General features: G+C 38.9%; 1 long non-coding RNA gene across 1 annotated transcript in view; it reads left to right on the forward strand.

Annotated features, from left to right (window-relative positions):
* Positions 1-20,587, forward strand: part of LOC129350749 (uncharacterized) — a 35,082-nt gene extending 14,495 nt beyond the window's left edge. Inside the window, exon 3 of the long non-coding RNA XR_008604245.1 lies at positions 18,909-20,587. This is a non-coding gene — a long non-coding RNA (uncharacterized LOC129350749). The remainder of the gene's footprint in view (positions 1-18,908) is intronic.
* Positions 20,588-21,129: the final 542 nt, after the last annotated feature.

Here is a 21,129-nt window from a genome sequence, read left to right on the forward strand (position 1 = left end):
GTGAAAAATGACCTTATAGTGACCCCTATTGTACAGAGATTACATTACATCAAATAAAGCGTTTTCCGCTGTGGCCACTAGATGGCAGCAAATACACATTAACAGATGCCTCTCCGCAGAGCAGTTTTTCAGCTGTCCAGGCCTCCACTGCAACAACTGGGCATCACATTTGTTGATAATAAAGACAATGCTGAGGATGCTGAGAGGAGATGCATTTATTAGTAAATTGAGATCCATTGCGCACTACGGGGAATCTCAGCACATTGCTGTAAACAGCAAATTAGGAAATCAGCTCAGTGGTGGTTTCTGGGTTGGTTTGTTGTTTTCCAGTTGTGCATTTATCACTCTCTAAATCAAAATTAATTGTTATTGTGTTTCTCATATGTTACCCAATGGATTAAATATTAACTGTTTCCTGGTGATGCTTTTACAAAAAACAGGAAATAGCAGTTATTAAATGGAATAATTAAAATGAAATATGCAGGAAAAACTGAATAAATCTAAATTATTTTTTTTTTACACTTATTCTATAATAACTTTTGCAGAGTTGGATTGTCCTGGTTTGCTCTACTGCGGCCTGCAGGATTGAATGGAGATAAAACCAAATTGCAGACATACCATCGGAAACAAAGCAATTCAAAACCACAGAGAAAGCAGTTCAAGTAATTTCTGAAGTCAGTAATGGATTGCATATATTGCAAGACTTTCCTGTCTCCAGCTCATCATATTAGTGTTGTGCATTCATAAAATGAGACCGATCACATATTAGAAAACTGGTGCTGGTACATAGTAGTATCTAATAAGAGTGCACCAAATCTATGTCTTGCAGGGACCACAAGCAGTCATCGTTAATGGTCTTCTAATTCATTATGCTCTAGTGAACTGTGAAGCATTTGCCTCGATGCCACTTCTCCAACAAGTACGTTTCCAAAGTGACAATGTCAGCAAAGTTCTGCAAATCCAAATGACAAAGTCCTATTTTCTCGTAATCCTTATGAGTCACTTCCTTCAAGCAGTTGACTATTGCACCATGAAGGAAGGGCTTGGTTTAGATCGTAATAAGCGTTTGATGCAGTGTGTAATTGATCAAAGCAATATGAAAAGTGATTACATGGATTTTAAAGGTTTAAGCTGTGTGACAACCAAACTCCAAACTTTATTCTAGACTGAATATCAAACGCAATCTTTCTCATTCTTATATCATTATATGTACTGGCCATACTTACTTTAGTTCTGATGTGATAGTATGATGCTGGTTACTTCATCTTGACTGACCTGAATGAAGCTAAAATGTTAAGAAAATGCACAACTAGGTTAATTAAAATACATAAAATAATAGGAACAGAAAGATGAAAAACAGAACTGCTAATTTTGGATTAAGAATTACATCTGTCAAAAGAATAGATTGACATTTTGAGACATTCTCTTGTTAACGTTCTTGCTGAGAGTTTAATGAGAAGATCGATACCACTCACACATCTGTATGCCAAATGTGAGCTACAATCAGCAGCTTAGCTTAGTGAAAAGACTGAAAACATGCAGAAACAGCCAGCCTGACTCTGCTTGAACCAAATAAAATCTGCAGAAGAGCTGCTAAGCAGATTCTTACCACAGTCTTGCTGTTTCGCCCCGTTTCCAGTCTTTATGCTAAGCTATCTGGCTGCTGGCTCTAGTTTCATATTAGATGGAAAAATATGAGTGCAGCAGCACATCTCTCAAAATGTCAAACAATTCCAGGTCACCTACAGTGAGTAGAAACTAACAAATAATCTTTCAGCCAACTGTTTGATATACACTGACTGAGCCAGGCTAACCCGTTGTTATCTGAGAAGCTGCCACAGTGCAGCATTGCTTATTTGATTTTGCATTTTCATATCAAAATCTCCGACACCAAACCTTATAAAACACAGCGAGAGCACAGGCGCATCGAATTTCAGAAAATTGAGAGATCAAATGCATGGAAATGCATCTGTATCCAAAAAACCTGCTGTGCTGATCTTCTCACGGGTGTAAACTCAAAAAGAATCATCATCCAGTTGTTGTCTTTCTCATTATAAATGATTCCCCAGCCTCCTCAAACTTCGAAAACAGACAAGGAAAACATTGGCCTCTCCCGATTCTCTCAGTCCCTCAAAATCGCTCTCTCTCTCTTTTTCTCTGCCTCCTTCTCCCTGCTCATGCTTAAAATCTCAGGGGAATATGGCTTAACTCTTATTTTTCTAAAAGCAAGCAATCACCTCAGCCTTGCTTTAGATGACTTACAGCTTACGGAGACATGTGTGCCACCCAAATTCAACCATTTCTCACCTCAAAACAACCAAACTGTCATCATCTGGCTTCCACACACATGAACAAATGTGCACGTTTACACACACACATGCATTTAAGCAGCACCTAATTGAAATATTATGAGTGGCCAGGGAGGTTTTTGGTTCTGGCTGATATTCAGTTCTCTGCTCTCACTTTTCCTGAGAAAATATCTGTTTTCACACAGGCAGGGCATGTCCGCTCCCCTCTCTAATAAGACGCCTGAGAGAATGGTATTCATCATTTCAGTCCCATGCAAAGACAGCAGGACACATACAAGCACACAACCTCGGCGTGATGATGACAGACAGGGTAAATATTATTCTAGAGTGCAGGTGTGAGGAGTAGCGGTGACGTGATAACAGAGGAGGTCATTAGGAGCTCCGGCAGGATTTGAGGCCGACCCTGAAGTCTTTAAGTGTTTCTGGCCCTCCATTAGAAAGGCATAGTTCACAGACAGGGATGAGACAGGCTGATGATACACAGGCAGAGGATGTTAGTTTATCTGCTAGGAAACATCTTCATTTGGGGCATTTTCTCAAAGATCGCTCCAATCAGGCAGAGGTCAAAACTTCCCTGACATGTAAATTAATTGAGGAATTGAGCAGATGAAGGGATTTCGCTGTGGACAGTCAGTCGAGAAGCTGAGTGTTCAGTTCATTTGAAGTTGTGTGAGAAAGAGATAAACGTCCATGTATGATCAGACTTTCTCGCCTCTTGAAAAGTCCTTATCTGCCTTCCCACTGCAAAAACCACTTTCAAAGCACCCATCCTGAAGTGTGTTTGCAATGCGCGCTGTCAGTAAAAGGTGAGATCTGGCTTCTCAACCGAGTCTGGTGCCTGAGTTGAACCTGATGTAGTGGCAAGACCCAGCTCTACTGCGAGGACTGGCCCAGAGTCACGGGCTTGACAAAGCGATGACTGCTGTGGAGATTTAAAAAAAAAAAAAAAACACCGCTTAGCAGCCGCTGACCCCAGGCTGAGCTGGGTGAGGAGGTTTCCAGGCAACAAAGCATGGCACACATCAGACCAAAGCCCAGAACTGCACACCAGCCACTAAAGATAAGGGATAAGAGGCATCAAAGACAGCCTCATGCAGTAGATTCTTACTGTTGCTTTAATAATGTTTGCATTGGCTAGCACATAGAAATAATTCATGATATGACATTATTATGGTAGCTTGATATTACTGTTGTATCCTCCACAACTTTTCCCAGCCTCCTGCAAATTTGATTTAAGCATCTGGGCGATGCAATGCCGTTTTCAACGGACATAATTGGTGGAATATACTGGCCTGTGGAGGTGGTCTGGCATGAAGCGATGCGGTCTTTAAATCCTATTTCAGCTGGTGTGAGATTTCCAAACTTCAAACATCACAAATAAAAACCAGTAAATCCAGGTTATCACAATAAATGTGTTGCAGATGTCAACTGGAAACAAGCAGATGATGCTTATTTAAGGGTTTTAGGCTTTCTAGGGATTATTCTGGAACATGTGTTGCACATTTTGTGATGCTGCACTTTGGCACTTTGATAAATGTTCTTGCTCTTTTTATAGCCAGTAAATTGATATGACTCTAACACAGTCTAATAGCTAGCTTTTCCAATGATAACAAATTTCAACACCTTTGAAGCTCACTAATTAACACTTTTTAGAGGTGCAGCTACTATAGACACATTTTTATCCGTGGGCAGATCAAAGCTAGCTGTTTTCTCCTGCCCTCAGACTTTTCGCATATAGCGTCATATTTCTCATGTAGATATGATAATGAACTATCTCTTGGCAAAAAATGTTGCACTCATGCACTCAAATCAAAAATAATTATTATCTGATCACATATTTTTTGAAGTAATGTTGCTCAGTGTGTTTTCTTTTTTTTTTTTTTGCCCTTGTACATCCAACATTGTTTTTTCAAGGCTCAGGACTCGAAATGTGAAATAATTTATTAGGCATCTGTTTGCCTTACATATATGTATTACATTACTGGAGAGAATCTAAATTCAGTAACAGTAAACTGACCTAAACTCTTCTCTACCCTGCTTCTGGCATAAAGGAGCACTAACATCCCACTGTTCAACGTCTACACCAGCCCTATTCAATTAGCGGCCCGCGGGCCACATGCGGCCCGAAAGCAACCCTCGAGTGGCCCTAAAGCAACTGCCGAGTGACTGGGACTTGGGTCCGAGAAAAACAGAAAAACATCTTTCAGTAACACTGACAAGTTCTTACAAATATTCCAACATTATTGCAAACATTGAATGCAACACTTACCGTAACCTAGCAACTAACCCACAATGCATTGCGTTGAGGAGACGCGTTTGAAAAGTTAACATTAGCAGTTCTATACAGGCGAAAATAGCAGCGTGTCTTTTTCTATCCTGAAACGACAAATCGGCGAGGAAAACCATCGGTTTAATCCTGCGTGGACTGACAAGTATTTATTTATTTACCACCAAGTCAGAACGCCAAACCAATGCATTTACTCTGCAACGAGTGCTTTGCAGCGCTGATAGATTATAATGTCCGAAGACACCACATTGGAAAAACATGCCGCGTTTCGGACAAACTTTCCCGAGGGATGTCATGAGAGAGCGGCTATAATTCAGAGTTTGACTGCATCTTACAACTGGAGCTGTACTACAATGAAGCGGACCTGCACAGCTCAGGAAAGGGCCACGAAAAAGAGGCTGTTCACAGACTCAGAAACTGTGAAGGACTGCATGTTGGCTGTCGTGGATGAAGTTGTAACGGACGATAAAGTTAAGACGAGTGTGGTATCTGCTATCAAACAGGTCTGACAAGTCAAACATTCGCAGGGTTGATGTTCTCACCACAGATGTCTTCGAGACATGGTAAGTGCAACAAAGCAGCGTGCTGGAGCAGACACTAAAGGTAGTTTTATGTATTTATGTGACTATTTTCTGTTCACTTATTATAAGTTTAATATTTAAGAAAGACATTTTGTTTTGACAGTTATTTCACTTAGTTGCACTTTATTATGCACTTTGATGTCAGCTTTATTTTGTTCCAAAGGGATAGTAACTATCACTGTGCCTACTGTTTATTTTTTTGATTATATGCACTGAAGATGCGACTGTCTCAGATGAGACCAAATATGGACAGGGACAAACTCTGTTTTTTGTTATTTCAAAAGAAGAAAAATGTCTCAAGTTCTGAAAAGTTACTGTTAAGCAAGTTACTTTTTAATGCACTTTGAGATGTGACCAAAACAAAAGATGGTGTTTCTAAACGGCACTTAGTTTTTATGTTCATATGCACCTTAACCTGTGCTTATATTTACCTACCAAAATGTGTTGAAGTTGTGTGTTTGAAATGTAAAATTTAAAGAAGCAGTATTTCAGCACAGGTTTAGTTTAAGTACTGCTCTTCTATTGTGTTTCTGTCCTTTTGGATGTGGCAATACGTTAATAAACATCCAGTGTGTTTGTTATCTTATCTGTTTGTGTTTATTTTAAATGGTTAACTTTGCTCACTGTCTGCTAAAAACGTCCGGCCCAGCTCATGTTCTTAGTCGGAAAATTCGTCCCGAGTCAATTTTAATTGAATAGCCCTGGTCTACACCATTTCCTACAGTCCATCCAAAAACAAGTCCGGGGATACAGGTTGGGGGGCTATTTGGAGCTGCTGTGCTCCCCCTTGGAGAAATGAATGAAGAATGTTGTGTTAGGCTGACAACTGTGCACCACAGAAGCAGTCATTTCATTTATGGAATGCAAAATAAATCAAAATAAATCCACAAGGGAGCACAGGCCAGTATTTTCTCACAAAGTCCTGCACTCAAAATGAGCCAAGACAGCCAAACAATGGTCATATACAGTCTAGCTCTGTGCCCCTTGGATGATCCAAGAGAATAACTTAAAGGGATATATCAGGACTCAGCTGCATCTGCTCACTTTCAAAAATTATGCATGAGGCACAGAAAGGGGGCATTGTGTTATTCCGCACAGCTGGTGCATCTTTCTTTCATTTGACATTTGGCGTGTATTATCTTTATTTATAACAATATTCTGTAAAGCTGTTTAAATGGAAGAATTAATTCTGTGCAGATGGTGATTAATGTGATGTTATTGTGGTAATGTGGTGATGTGACACAAAGTTAACTTCCCGCATTTGGGCTCTGAGAAGGTTTTCGTGTGGTACAAAGGCACCTTACACTTGTCGTTTCATTTCTGTCTCACTTTCTCATATGCACATTTACATGCACACACAAACACATGCACAGAGAAAATCGAGTAGAGATACATAAATAAGCAGCAAAATAAAAGAAGCGGTAAAAACAAAGGAGAAGAAGAGAAAAAAGTTCCTTTCCACCAACTTTAAAATGATTTTGAACTGCTTTTGCTTCTGAAATGAGACCACTTTATTCAAATAATTACTTCACCAAGGAACGTGGCGGAGTTATGTGATAATCAGCATGCATTTGTCCTTCTCTTAATCTGTGAATTTTTCTGTCTGTCTGTGCACAACGTTACTCAAAAATGGACAAACGGATTTGGATGAAATTTTCAGGGATGGTCAGAAATGACAGAGGTACCACCTCTTTAGATTTTGGCAGTGATGCGGCATATAGTTTGGATCCATGGATTTGTTCAAGATTTCTGTGTCATTGCGAGATAGGCAAGATGCAATTCTGCTTGGAGGCCTTTTATGCATATTTTAACTTATTGTTTTGGTTTTATGGTCTGCAGCTTTCCTGTTTTGGTTCGATGTCACCATTTGCATCAATCTCATTTACAGATGTTTTCAAAAGAAAAAGTTGGCTACCAGCTACTGGGCATAAAGGATTACTCAGCTGCTACAAACCTTTATGATTCTCAAGAGCTGGTAAAGACCAATCCAGAGCTAAGAGAACATCTACATTTCTTGCATTTTCTTTCTAAACTAACACTTACGTTGTTATATGTCTCTTGGATGAAATGAGCAACTGTTCTCCAACTTAGTTGTAAAACTGAATCTGACATCTGCCCCCAACTGGCTGAAAAACAGCTTAGTGCAGCTAAAAAACATGCCATTGTCAATGTAATGGGATAAATTATATGTCTATGAAAGTGGAGAAAGTGGGACAAATAGCACAGCAAAACATGCCAGAGCCACTGCGAGCCTGTTAGTCCACACACAAATAGAAAAAAAAATATTAATTTGAGCAGGAAACTCTTCTGTAAAGCTCTGTAAATGTATCGCTGCTTCATATAATGTGATGAATCACACGTAAAATAGATTATAAACAAGTGTTGGTTTCTGCGTTAAAGTTGTAGAATATAAACTTATTAAATAGTCAAGATGTATCACAATTACATTATTACATCTGGCTGCCATGCACACGCAGATTGTTAACAATTTAAACTGTTAAAGAGAGCTGTAATTAAATCTTAAAGCCTGCCGTGACATTCCCACATCAGCTCTGAATTGCTTTACGCAAAGAATAAAGCGAAACGTTTTTCCATGCAGCAGACGCAATCTGCCATTCCCCCTCTGCATTTATCTCCGCTTTTTTAATATATGTTGTTATGACAAAACGAGTTCAAGATGGAATCTGAATGATGAGCTTGGAGTGACAGGTATAAACCTACATATCAAAACATAATTTGGAGGACACACAGAACACTTGACAAGAAAATATGTTCATTGTCACTTTGAAGCTAATCCTGATACAATGAATATATAATCTCCGCTATGTTTCAGGACCTCAGCTGAGCTCTGGGCTCCCTGCATCATTCAATTCCCTCAACCCCCAACCTCTAAAAGAACATGCAGCTCTAATCCAAGCACATTTGCTGCAACAAGAAATGACTCAACTATATTTCAACTTTAAAGCTGCACTGATCAATATTTTTACGATGGATCAAATCATTGTGTGTGATGCAAAACAGGTTGCATGTAGAGACAAACCCACAGGGAATTCAGCTTGCGCTGCATTTCCTCTCTGCTCTGTGTTTAGCATCTTTCGGCTAAAAGATCTGGTTTCGTGGCCCACAGCTTCACTATTTTGGTTCACTCTTTCAGCTCTCGTCAATCTTGTTTCTTTCTGCAACTGTTGACAGTTGACAGGCGACATAAAAGGTCTTATTATCCACTGCATGCTGTCTGCCTGGCAATAAGTTGGAGAGATCTAATGCAGGTGGCCTTGGGCTGCACGATTATGGCTGAAATGATAATCACAAATAATTTAATGAATATGATCAACATCACAATTATTTATCATGATTATTCAACAATGTTGCGAGCACTTTCACATTTAAATAAACAGAGCACTACTTTCAATTACCAAATGTGCTACGTTCCTTCTGATGTGCAGCATTTCCCGTCAAAATAAGACTTAAAACTATATTTTTTCAATCTGAAATTAGTGCATCTAAGAGGCAAATAAAATTATGACCAAAATACCTCACTTGTATATTCAGAGACACTATAATTAGCCTGTGCTCACTACACACCTCACACGCAGGCTATTTTAGATGCTAAGTGAATGTGCACAGAGAAGCCTCTAGTCTTCATACCCAGCAGCACCATCTTTACTAAAAGAGTGAAAAAAGGTGTTGTAATGTAAGATTTACCCAATCTTAAACTAAGTAATTTTATTTACATGTGCTATTTTCTATGAGTGGAGTTTTGTATGAGTGGAGAATGTTTTTAAACATCAATGTCACAGTCGATCTTCTTCATTACACTGTGTGAAGTATGAAAAGGAAAATCGTAATTAAGATTTGATTAATTGTGTAGCCCTAAGTGGACAAAAACATAACTCCAAATGAATGCTAAAGTTATGTGTTAGCGAGGTGTGTAAAGAGGCAACTGTTTGTCAGTAATTTTGGTTGCTTATAAGGTGGCACCAGTTAAGTGTTAAGTTGTGTTTTTGTTTTTATATATAGCTTCCCTCTAGTCTGTAATAATCAAATGCAGTTTTGGGTTGAAGTTAACAGTTAAGTTGAATTAAATGAACAATGTAGCGTGCTGTTGTCAGTGGTTTTGCTGGATGTTAAACCAAGAAGAGAAATCTTTAAAAAGGCCGTACACAAATCAAAAAGCTCATAAAATTATTTTTCTTGTCTATATTCAGTTCCATTTTTGTGACGTCTATCAACATCAGGAAAGGATCAAATTACCTGTAAGTCTAAATGTGAATAGATGTTTAAGGCAACCCAGCCAATGGCCTACGCACTCCCCTCAACTGGAATAAGGACAGAAGGTTCTGGTTTAGTCACTTGGACCTGCTACAACTACTCTGGTGCATTCGATCCAACTCATAAAATAAAAGCGATTACTTTGTGATGTGTGATATAAAGCACTGCTGACAAATAGGGCACAGTTGGAGACCGTCAAGTTCAAAAATAAAATATTATGCATTGAACTTACAAGCACCTATGCACACACATTTTTGCACACACACACACAAAACGCACCTGGTTAAAGACATAAATTCACTTTCAGCCTTTCAATGAGTTGAAACAGAACCCATGCTGGCATTGTCTGACATTTAATTTCGAAGCAGATGCATTAAAACTGGCTAGCAACCAACATTTCCCAAACACACACACACACACACACACACTACAGCAATTTGCATTCAGCTTCTTGAGTAACACCATATGCTACATGACCAGCTTAATATCAAGCAGCATTTAGGTTTTTGATGCTGGCTTTTCCTGGGGTTTAAATTAATGAAAGCTCCAACATGCTCAACGCAAACTGAGCAAGGGGTCATCTCAGGCAACACCTAACTACATCCTTGTTGTTATTGTTTCGATCCAAACCACTGTAAAGTATCAATAAGAAGAGCTGACTGGTTTAACTTTTAAAAGCATGTAGGATGTTTGTCTGTAGGAACATGATGAGTTAGGACCACTGTTTCCTCTAAGTTGCGCGCATGCGCAATTGCGCACTGCTGACACGGTCTCCACGCACAGAAAATCTGCGCTGCGCACAAAAAAAAAATCCAACCTAAACTGTAAATAAAACAAACACGTAACAATTCATTCTGTGCTATTTTTCAATGTGAATCAGTGAGTGACCGGTGACTGGCTGCTGCAGCCAATGATGCGATTCACATACGTATTTACCATAGACTGTATATAATAATATTTACGCAGCTAATCAACGTCAGGCGTCCTTATGTGCAGCCACTGTTGTTCTCATAGATATGAATGAGTAGATAGGACACGCCATGCTACTTTGGCTCTGAACCTTTATCTACCTGTGGTCGCTCTGTCTTCTGGAGTGATTTGATTGGTTATACGTAACGAATAAAACTCCTTTAACTTAACATCTGTAAACAAAACAAAAACGTAGCAACAAAGTTTTCTGATAGAGTTTGTGTTCTTCTAAGTTTAACTCAAGATTTTAAATACTTTCATTTACTGCAAATGAATATCTACTCCAAATGTCTCACTAATAATCATTATCAGCCTTAAAAACCCACAAAACACCCCTCTATACTCGACCAAACTTAGTACAGTCCGTTTCCCCCTTCTATAAATCTGCTTGGAATCTTCCACTTCCTGTTTGTCAAAGTGGCCTTCTACCTGGACAGGTTTTGTTGGAGCTCATGCAACAAACACTTTGGGTAACTGCACTTTAATATGGATGGATGACACTGAATTAGAGTCTGTTTTAATGACACTGAGTGAAGATGTGTAGCTCTGTCATTAAATAGGAAATTATTTCTCAGAATTCACAGAGAAAAGTCTGAAATGTTTGCTAGGTTAGCGTCCCACATGTTCTTTGGCTCAGCTAAAGCTAACTCTCGCCAACTTCTGGATCTCTTGAGTTGCTTGTTGTTAAAATATCTTGCTGTAGGTGCTGAAGCTCAGAAAGTCTGAGATGTTTGTTCAACATAAGCGCATTCTCAAATCTTAGCTGAATTGTCCTCTTTTGTTTGAACTTTCCCTAAACTTAGGAGTTAATGAAAGAGCAGCACATCCAGACTCAGTCTCATTTATGTAGAGATTAAACTTCAGTGTCATTCATTGATGTTAAAGTGCAGTTTTTCAAATGTTTGTTGCACATGCTCCTGACCAAACCAGTCCAGGTGGAAGACGATGTGAAGAGAAAGCTCCAGAGGATGAATATCACACATTTATGTTGGAAATAAATGTCCTTTAATTAGACATTGTCTTGCAAAAGTTGGATTTCCCTTTAATGATGTTCAAATCTTTGTTGAGTGTTTTGTTGATGTTGGTTTCTAAATGTTTTCTGACACTCGGCCCCAAAGATTAAAACCTTCTACGGCTCACAAGCTGCAACAATTCACACATTATCAACTATCTTTCTGACTAAGATAAAAAGTGGAAAACTGCCTGATTCCTGCATCATGAATGTAAATCTTTTTTGGTTATTATGACAGTAAACTTAATATATTTGGGTTTGACATTTTATAAACCAAAACAATAAATGAATTACTGGAGAAAACAATCAACAGATTAATGGACAAAGAAAATGTGTTTTCCAACATATATGGCTGAATTACTCCAACATTACAAGATACATACAATTTGAATTCAATTTTATTTATATAACGCCGGTTACAGGTCAAATTGTCTCGACACTTTATTTTTGTATTTTTTGTCATATTTAAAATATGACAAAGTAAGAAATTTAAACCTCTTGACTAATCCAATTTATTACTTCGTTTTTAAGAGACTAATCGACAACTAAAATAACTTTCTCCACTAAAACTAATAAACATGAGGTCAAATAGAAGGAACAGTTTTAAATACTGCAGTCCCACGATGACAAGAATAAAGTTTGTCAACAAAAACTAAATCTGCTGGTGGATTCCATTAAAGTCCTAATAAATGATAATAAAGTGTGATACTAAAGGTTTGTGGTGCTAAAAATGTCAAAGTAAAGATATGAAGTTGAACATGTGGATGGAGGTTGATAAAAGTTGACGTCCCTTCATTTCTCTGGAGTCGACTCCATGGATTTTATGGATGGTGGTTAAAGACCTGCTCTTCTAGTGGTCTTCCTTCTAGTCGCTGTAAAAAGTCAGTCCATCCTGACCGACTTCAACACCTCTTCATGACAGCTTGTTCTGCCTCCGACCTCGTGGAAACTCCAGAAACTCGGGAAAACCCGTGGAAACTCGAAGAACTCGTGGAGACTCGAAGAACTCGTCGGGCGGGGGAAGGTGTGGTGGGTGGTGAGGGGAGGTGGGGGAGTAGAGGGGGGAGGCCGCCACCCACCTCCCCGCCTACTCTCCACCCTGACTCCACCCAGACTCCGCCTTGGCTCCACCCATGTGGTCACTTCATTTACTACGATGCCAAAGGGACGACGAATTTATTTCTTTGTATCTGATCTGTAGCTCAGTGAGTTAAGGATTTGCCTATGGAGCTGCAGGTCGCTGGTTCAAGACCAGACACTTCTTAAATTTTCTCAAAATCCTGACAAAGACAAAGAAAGAAAAAGGCCGGTGGTGGGTCTCGAACCTGCGACCTTCCAGTTGGTAGTCCTCTTCTTATCCTCCTGAGCTACTCGCTCAGATACTAATTCTTCTTTTTTTTGCGCATTTATCATCTATTTTTTGGCGTTTTCGAGTTTTTTTTTAACTCGAGTCTCGGCTCGACCGTTTTTCTCAGGAGGTTGGACTTCAGCCTTTGTGCTGGAGGGTTGAACCCTCAGTTCCAAGACTTTCCCAAGCCTCCAGACCTCCCGAGTCCTCAGGACCTGAGCTTTCACACAGTCTGAGGGCTGAAATTTTCTAAGTCCCACAGTAGTTCTCTGTTAGTTTGAACCTTCAGACAGTCTGAGGACTGAAATTTTAAAAGTTCCTGAGTACTTCTCTGTTAGTTTGAGCTTTCAGACAGTCTGAGGACTGAAATGTTAAAAGTTTCTCAGTACTTCTCTGTTAGTTTGAACTTTCTGGTTAACAGAAGCCTTAAAACTTGTGACCATGAGTCTTGATTTCACATTTAGACCATTCATCTGAGTTCTTCTCAAACCTTCACCTGTGGGTTTTTTAGAAATCCTTAACAAACTTTGATTCTCTTCACTGAACTGTAAAGTTTGTGGAGATCAGAAGGTAACATTAGTTTGATCAATGCCTTCAACTACTAGTAGACTTTATCTGGAAAACAGCTTTCTGAAATGAGTTCTTAGTAAATCTGTCCACAATCAAACCAAGAACATAGAAAGAGGAAATGTTTGAAGAAACAACGATGTTTTCATTTCAGACTAGAAAACGCTTTAAGAAGCTCTATTAAACATTAAATTTAATTTAACTTAATTTAACTCTATTAAACATTAAATACAATTAAATGATATTAAACAGACAAAATATTGAATTAGATAATTCAACAAGATACATGTCATTATGAAATTAAACAAAATTTTTAAAATACAAATATTCAAAATTACAGATAAAATATTTTCGATAATTAAACATTTAAAAAATACAATTAAATAAGAAGAATACTAAACATTTTAAAAAATGCAAAACATTTAAATAGATTATTAAACATTTCAAAAGACAAAACATTTAATTAAAAAATTAAATATTTAATTAGAAAATTACATCTTAAATTTCTTAAATCTATTTAATAATAAAACTTTTTAAAAGTTTTATTTTATTATTTTTTTTCCTTTGATTTAATTGCTTTTTGTTATGTAGTTTATTTCTTTAATCTTCTTTTTCTGTCAAGATTTTAACCCCAACCTTAAAAATGAAATAAACCCTTAAATCACAATGAAAATACTTCTGTTGTCACAATCATGAGTTAGTCAGTTATTCAGTTTATCAATTCAACTTTATTTGTTTAGCACCTTTTGCACAGATGACAAAATAAACAAGCAAAGAGAAAAAACTATGCTAAAACTATGTTTAAAACTCAAAAACACTTAAAAAAAAAAAGATTTAACATGGTAATAAAATATGTTGTGTCCAGGGGATGGAGGGAGTTTATTGAAGTCTTCTTGGGCTCACATGGGAAATCATTTAAAATATAAACTTGATATGCAGTCTAAAGAAACTGCAGAGCGACAGAAGAACCAACAATATCTCCCGTTTTCTCCTTTATTGAGTCGACTCTTCTTGTGCTTTTAGACCAAAGAACTACAGACTCTTCACAACCTGCTCAAACTCTTGGTACAAGACCTCACCACATGGGTCAAGAAGGTTTCCGTCTCATTTCTACTCTGAAGCTCACCTTCTCCTGCTCAAACTGCTGACAAATGTGTCTGCTGCTCTAAAGTCTGGTCTCCAGAACTTTCTAAAAACTCTTAAAGTCTCTTCTGCTGCAGGTTGCTTTGTAGAACTGTTCCAGAAAACCTCACTAAACCACATGGAGGGGCCTCAAGATAGTCGTCCAAATGAAACCATACAAAAACCAAACTACTACAACCCAAACGCTAAAGTCTCCTGCAGCCTACCAGAGAACCTGTGAGAACAGAGAATCAGGACAGGAACTCTTACCTTCTGGACAACCAACGCTGATTCACAAACAAGAATACAGAATGTGTCTGACCAAAAACCTCTGAAGACTCACTACAGCCAAGATAAAGACACAACTCAGCTGCACCAAATCCACTAATCACTGCATACATCAGCACCATGTGCTAACTGTGGCTAAAGAACCTCATTTACCAAGACAACTATCCAGTACAAAGCCCTAAAACACACCAAGAAACACATTAAAGACGATTTTACTGCTGGAAGCTGCAAGCCAACGCCTAAAGAACAAACTAAAGCATTCACCAAACAGTGGTGAAGAGAAGCAGAGGAAATGTTTGTCTGCAGCTAAATAAAGCAGGAAGACACTGAGCTGCTCAGGTGTTCCTGATAACACCAAGCTGCTCAGGTGTTCCTGATAACACCAAGCAGCCACCTGGACAGCCAATAGGAACACAGCTTACTGGAAGTCCAGAGGGCTGGGTTAGTGAAGGAAATTTAATTTAAAGTTGAAGCAGAAAGTTAACAAAGAAAGTTGAAAACCACCTTCTGATACCTGAAATCTCTGAGTTTTCACACAAAGAACACCTGAACATGTCAAACTGGTTCCATAATAGAACCATCATTGTAAAAATGTCATAGTATGGTGTGTTGCTCAAAAAACATTAGGACCCGGCTGTCAGGGGACAAACATGTAAGAAACATGAGAACAGAGAGAACCCAACCAGTAGGTCACAGTTTATCATCCCCCAGTCATCTCCTGAAGTCCATATGGTGAGAGACATCAGTATCTGGTTGTTCATTTACCAGAGGATGCTTATAATCATGCTGATGTGGTCTGTACTCTACAGTATTTTAGTGACTCAATAAATGCCTAAGTTGTTTTTTTTTTAAATGCTTTTTAGTTTTTAATAAACATTTAACAGCCTATATGTAATCAATAAATGGCCTTTGCCTATCTTAAGAAAAATTCACTCAGAACTCTGATATGTTAACAGTACTAAATAAATCAATAAATACATGCATACACACAAAAATAAGTTAATACATTAACTGTGTTAAGATAAGATTTAGATTTTTAAAAAAGTTGTTTAAGTTTTTGCAGAATCCAGTATTACTCACTGGTTGGTCATTACATTTTATTAGTCTGATTTCACTGTTTAAAATGATGCCACCTCTTTTCAGACAGAACCTGTGATAATAAAAGAATACAAAATTTTTAGTTCCGTGTTAATAAAGCACTTAAAGCTTCAAGTATGGCTAAATGCTTTTTTCAAAATTAAATATACCACTCCTTAGGTGGTAGTGGCCCCAAGTTCAGTAAAGTTGGAAAGATATTCACAGATTCAGACTTCCAGCATCAATAACTCGTTAGATATAGGTTGTCAAAACATAAACGGTGCCTCTTTCCCATTGTTGCAAGGCAGACAATGTGCTACAAGCCCAGTTTTATCAAAAGTAGCTGTCTTTCAAGCTACAGGAATAACATTGGTGTCTATGGAGTGAACAGGGTCCGTCTGCAATTTGCAAAACCACTGCAACAGTAAAGAGAGACAAATATTCAATAACTTCACTCTTATACATTGTAGTGTCACTAAAATCACTGCAGCCTTCAACTGGCTCCTGTTGACAAAGTGTTTTAACAGAAATGTAAATGCTGTAATTTGATTCTTTTAATGAACCATGTAACTTGAATGGATGTGATGCTGGTGTGACCACAGTGCACACGTCTGATGTTGCTCACAGTGGTCCAAGGGACGCTCAGGGAGTTTGTGTTTGCTCAGACTCATGAAAAATTACAGGGAACATTGGTTAGGACCAACATATGGCTTGCTGCATCTTCTCTGTTTTTCATCTATCTCTCCTTGCCTATCTCTATGAAACAGCCCAGCTGTAACGTTCCCACCATCTTTCCCTCCTCCTCCCCTCATCCAGACTCCACTGTGAAAGATTCTCCCCTCATCCCTCAGGCTGATCTTGCACGATAAGACTTCTTAGTTTCAAGCTTTAACCGTAACCTGTGACTTTGTGTCCTCTCATACCCTGAGCAACTTCTTCTTCTTCTTTTGGACTCGGTGAACCCTTCCTCTCTCCATTCCTACTTTTCTTCATTTGTGTTATCTCCCCTCTTCTGCCTCATGTCCGGCTTCATCCGTCTCTTTATCTTCCACTCTTTCATTCCTTGTCACTCCTCCCTCCTCTCCCAATAACGCGCAACCTTCGGAGCTCTCACACTGCGCATTTGTCAATGACATTTTTGGACAGAGTTGCCATGTCTTTCCCTCTCATACTGCATGGTTGATTGAAACCCTCTGTGGCCAGTGATCCATATTGCTGAAAACGTTTTACTTCAACACCTCCACCTGAGTTGATCTCCATATAACCTGGGTGGCCTAGAATGCAGCAGTAAAGTCATGCTGTATGCGGGTCAGTGGACACAGCGTTGCATAATGGGGATAAAGTAATCAAAAGTTGTATAATGAAGTAAAAAGGCTTTCTGAATTAACAAAGTATGGAAAGCAGCTGAGAGAAAGGTAAAACTGCTAGCCACGACTGCGTGAAAATACAATTTCCTTGTGCGCTTGATAGCAAACAACCACAAAATTGTGACATGAACTTTTCTTCAAACAAGAAAACCTCCAAGCTTTAATTGCACCTTGTCTTATAAAAGGAGGATTTCCATAGAATAAAAAAATGTCTAATATGATGGAGGCATTGGGTTAGAAAGGTAAATCAATATTCAATCAGTGCTGATAAGATACAAGACAGTTAATAACACATTTGATAGAAGAGCAGGGGGCAATTTCATGGCACAGGCCATAATGAGCTTGAATTAGAGGACACATTTATGCGTAATTGCATAGTTCAGCGTACCATTACTTGCTTTAAAAGGAAATTTTCTCTCCTTTTATTTATCTACCACTAAATGTGAACCCACTCGGGTTCAACCTGTGACCTGTAATCGTATTCAGTGGCTGGAGCTAAAATTGCCGGTTTAGATCATGCAAGTCTAAACAGCCCAGTGTTGCGTTTTAATATTGTTTGGTTCCCCCACCTGATGTCAAGGGCACTTTTCAGAGCCACTATTGTACCAGGGGACCATCCGAGGAATAAATGAAGTGGGAGAAAAAAGAAAAGCTTAAAAAACGCAGAACCACACACAGCCCCCATTTTGTCAGTCAGCGCTGTCGTGAGTGGTTATCAGTATTGGAGGGATCTCGAGCCCTCCCTCATCACCATCAATCTGTCTAAATGACTCCTCTCTCTGCTCCGTCTCTCCACCACTGCTGCCGCACTGCTGCTCATCCATTTTATCCTCACATTTTATCTCCCTCCAGGTCATATCAGCATCCCCCTCCCTTTCTTTAATCCCTTCGTTTACAACCACTTATCTGCATGCTTTTTCCCCATTTTCTTCACCCTATTGCCATTCCGTCGCTTCTCTCACCCCCCCCTTTTTTTTGCTATATCCCTCTACTTTTTCATGTTTCATGTTCATGCCTCCCCTCTTCACCCTCTCCCCTCCTCCTTTGATGAAACTGCCCCATGACTAAGTGAGCGTCGGTGTGATGGATAGCCTAATGGGAACAGATGAAACATTAAAAACCATAATTCACGGTGGGCATAATGTTCCGAAAGATTTCAGCGAGATCCACTTGAGGTGGTCCTGCATGTGTGTCTGTGTCAGATTGTCAGATTGTGTTTATGCACTCAGCTATGAAAGGGGTTTCAGTCTCCAGTAAGTGTTTATTTGTATGTGCAGACACGTTGGTTTCTTAATGCCGTGTGAAAATCTCACCCAGATGCTTTCTTCGGCGATTTGGTTCAGCCCGCCTTTGAAAAATTGCATATTGACGATCATCATTTTCTCTTTCACAAATGCTGTTGGATGTAGCACAGCAGTAAACGCTCCGTCTCAGTGAGGCGGAAATTTGCCATCCTGCACCTCCCACCGTATCTCATTACATTTAGATAAAGTGTGATATATGTTTTGTTTTCTACCTGTTTCACAGGCTGTCTGGCTTTGGTCTCCAAGCACTTACCATTTTAATAGAAGTGAACAATGTCAAGCTACAGATAGATGAGCATGTAGCCACAGTTATCCTTAGTTAAACTGCATGTCCTTCCTGTTTTCAGCTAATATTTTTATTGGAAAAACATCACTTCTGATGAAACCAACATTGTTGTCTTGCAGTTTGTCTTCCCACACGACTGGATGAAGCTGCTGGAGTTGGCCTGCTAAAAGGTGATCAGCTTAACAGATTGCTATAATCATGAGCGCCTGGTTTCAAATGAGGCAGAAAACTTATAAAGACACACATTTGTAATTTAAACATTTTTCCCCTTATTATTATTATTTTTATTTATTTATTTATTTATTTTTTTTTACACATTTAGCCTCTCGGATTAGGTAAAATAGCCACAAAAAAGGTTCATAGCATCCCATATACCATAGTGATCCACTCCTGCCTGCAGGTGCAGAAGAGCTGCTTACTGAGTTTACTCTGAGCAGCAGGCATGGAAGTAAATTACTATACAACCGATTTGTGGATCTTTACCACTTCTGTCAACTGGTCTGACTCACTGCTGTGCCACTTCCCTGTCTTGTCTGTCCATGTATTCTCAGTGTTCTCTCTTTGAGCCACAGTGTTATCAGTTGTGGATTTTTCACCTTGTGATATTGCAGTATTCTGTCTGATTAGCAAACAAAAGTTAGGAGGGCAGGTTGGCAATGTTAGCTGACACTGGTTCAACAAATTGGTTGGGCACTTTAGAGCTAGTGCAATCCAGCTTTAGCTAATGGAAAGTTTGTTTGGAAATAGTTGACCAAGGAAGCTCATTCAACACACAACCTGTGTTTGTGTATATTCTATTTTCAGTTAGTGGTCACAGTTTAGCTGAATGGCATGTTTCTCACCCTTCTAAATAGTCATTCTCTTGTGTGTCAGCCGAAAAGGGAAAAGATTTTTGACAGGTTCAACTGAAGCAACTCAAAGTTGGGGCTCTAAAAAATCTGGGATTGTTTCATTATTTATTTTTGTCAGGAAGAAAATGGTAAAATGTTCATTAATACAGTTTGCAAGGACTGTATAAAGCTAAATTCATTTTAAATATATATATGTGTGTGTGTGTGTATTTTTTTCTATAACATGGATATTTATCTTTTTTTATATTTTAGGTATGCAAGCCATTTTTTTGCACTCAGGAAGCAAGTCATTTTGCACAATGTAAATGTAAATATTACATCATAGATTTTCTGCATCATTCAATCTTTGTACACTGTATTTTTCTACAATATATATTTATATTTTGCACATTCTCTAAGTCTAGTCTTTCTGCGAAAAGTTTTTGTATCTCTCTATCTGTCTGTCTGTCTGTCTGTCTGTCTGTCTGTCTGTCTGTCTGTCTGTCTGTCTGTCTGTCTGTCTGTCTATCTATTTATCTATCTATCGATCTATCTATCTGTCTGTCTGTCTGTCTGTCTATCTATCTATCTATCTATCTATCTATCTAGTGAGCCAACAACAAGCAACACGTGACAGCAAAGCAAGGCAAACTCACAAATTCACATTACCACACTCACACAGAAATACCTCTATCATTTTCAGTCTTCTGAAAAGTTTCACACTAATGAGCTCCAATTAGTGACCATGTTACCACCTCCACAACCGGACACTAGCAGCCTACACTAATTGTGCACATGTCCATGTACACACACAAACACGGACACAAACTCAAAAAACACAACAAGAGTTCCCCCCAGGCTGAAAAAGAGCAAAGTGGAAAACTGCACCCAGGTGCCGGTGTCAGGAAAAGGAAACGGACTACTGAGTATGTGCGAGGTCAGGGGTCATATTATGTGTTCCATGTGAAACATAGTGTAAGTACATACATGCAAAGCCATATGTAGGGTTTGTTAGACTGTTGACATATTTCTCTGCCTTTCTCTCAAACACACGCAGACATTAATAGCGATCATTTTACAAAGAACACGTGTGCTCGCCTGCAGTATCTTGACACTGCAGCCATCCTGAAACAAGTCACTTTTAATAACACTCAGTGCACGCAAACTGATTGAAGCCTGCGTACTGGTAAGTAGATTTTTTTTCATTAGCTTGGAAGGTAGCAACGATTGGGCTGTTGGGCACCGGGGTGGACTTCCTGATAGTCAGCACACAACAAAAGGCAGCATGCAAACAGCTAGAGAAAAGCAGCTGCTTCCAATATGTGTTTCATCCATAAAATGTTCTGTATTACCTAATCTCACTGCAAAACAAGAGAGGTGCCTCCTAATCATGCACACACACTACCCTGCTCACCCACTGCAGTCTGAAATCACATATGAAGCACATTACAGGCCTTTATAGTAGAATCATGTGTGGAGTTGTTGCAGCTTGTCTAACTGGAGGGGGTGG

The sequence above is a fragment of the Amphiprion ocellaris genome, chromosome 15 (genome assembly GCF_022539595.1).
Source record: "Amphiprion ocellaris isolate individual 3 ecotype Okinawa chromosome 15, ASM2253959v1, whole genome shotgun sequence".
In the NCBI taxonomy this organism is placed as follows: Eukaryota; Metazoa; Chordata; class Actinopteri; family Pomacentridae; genus Amphiprion; species Amphiprion ocellaris.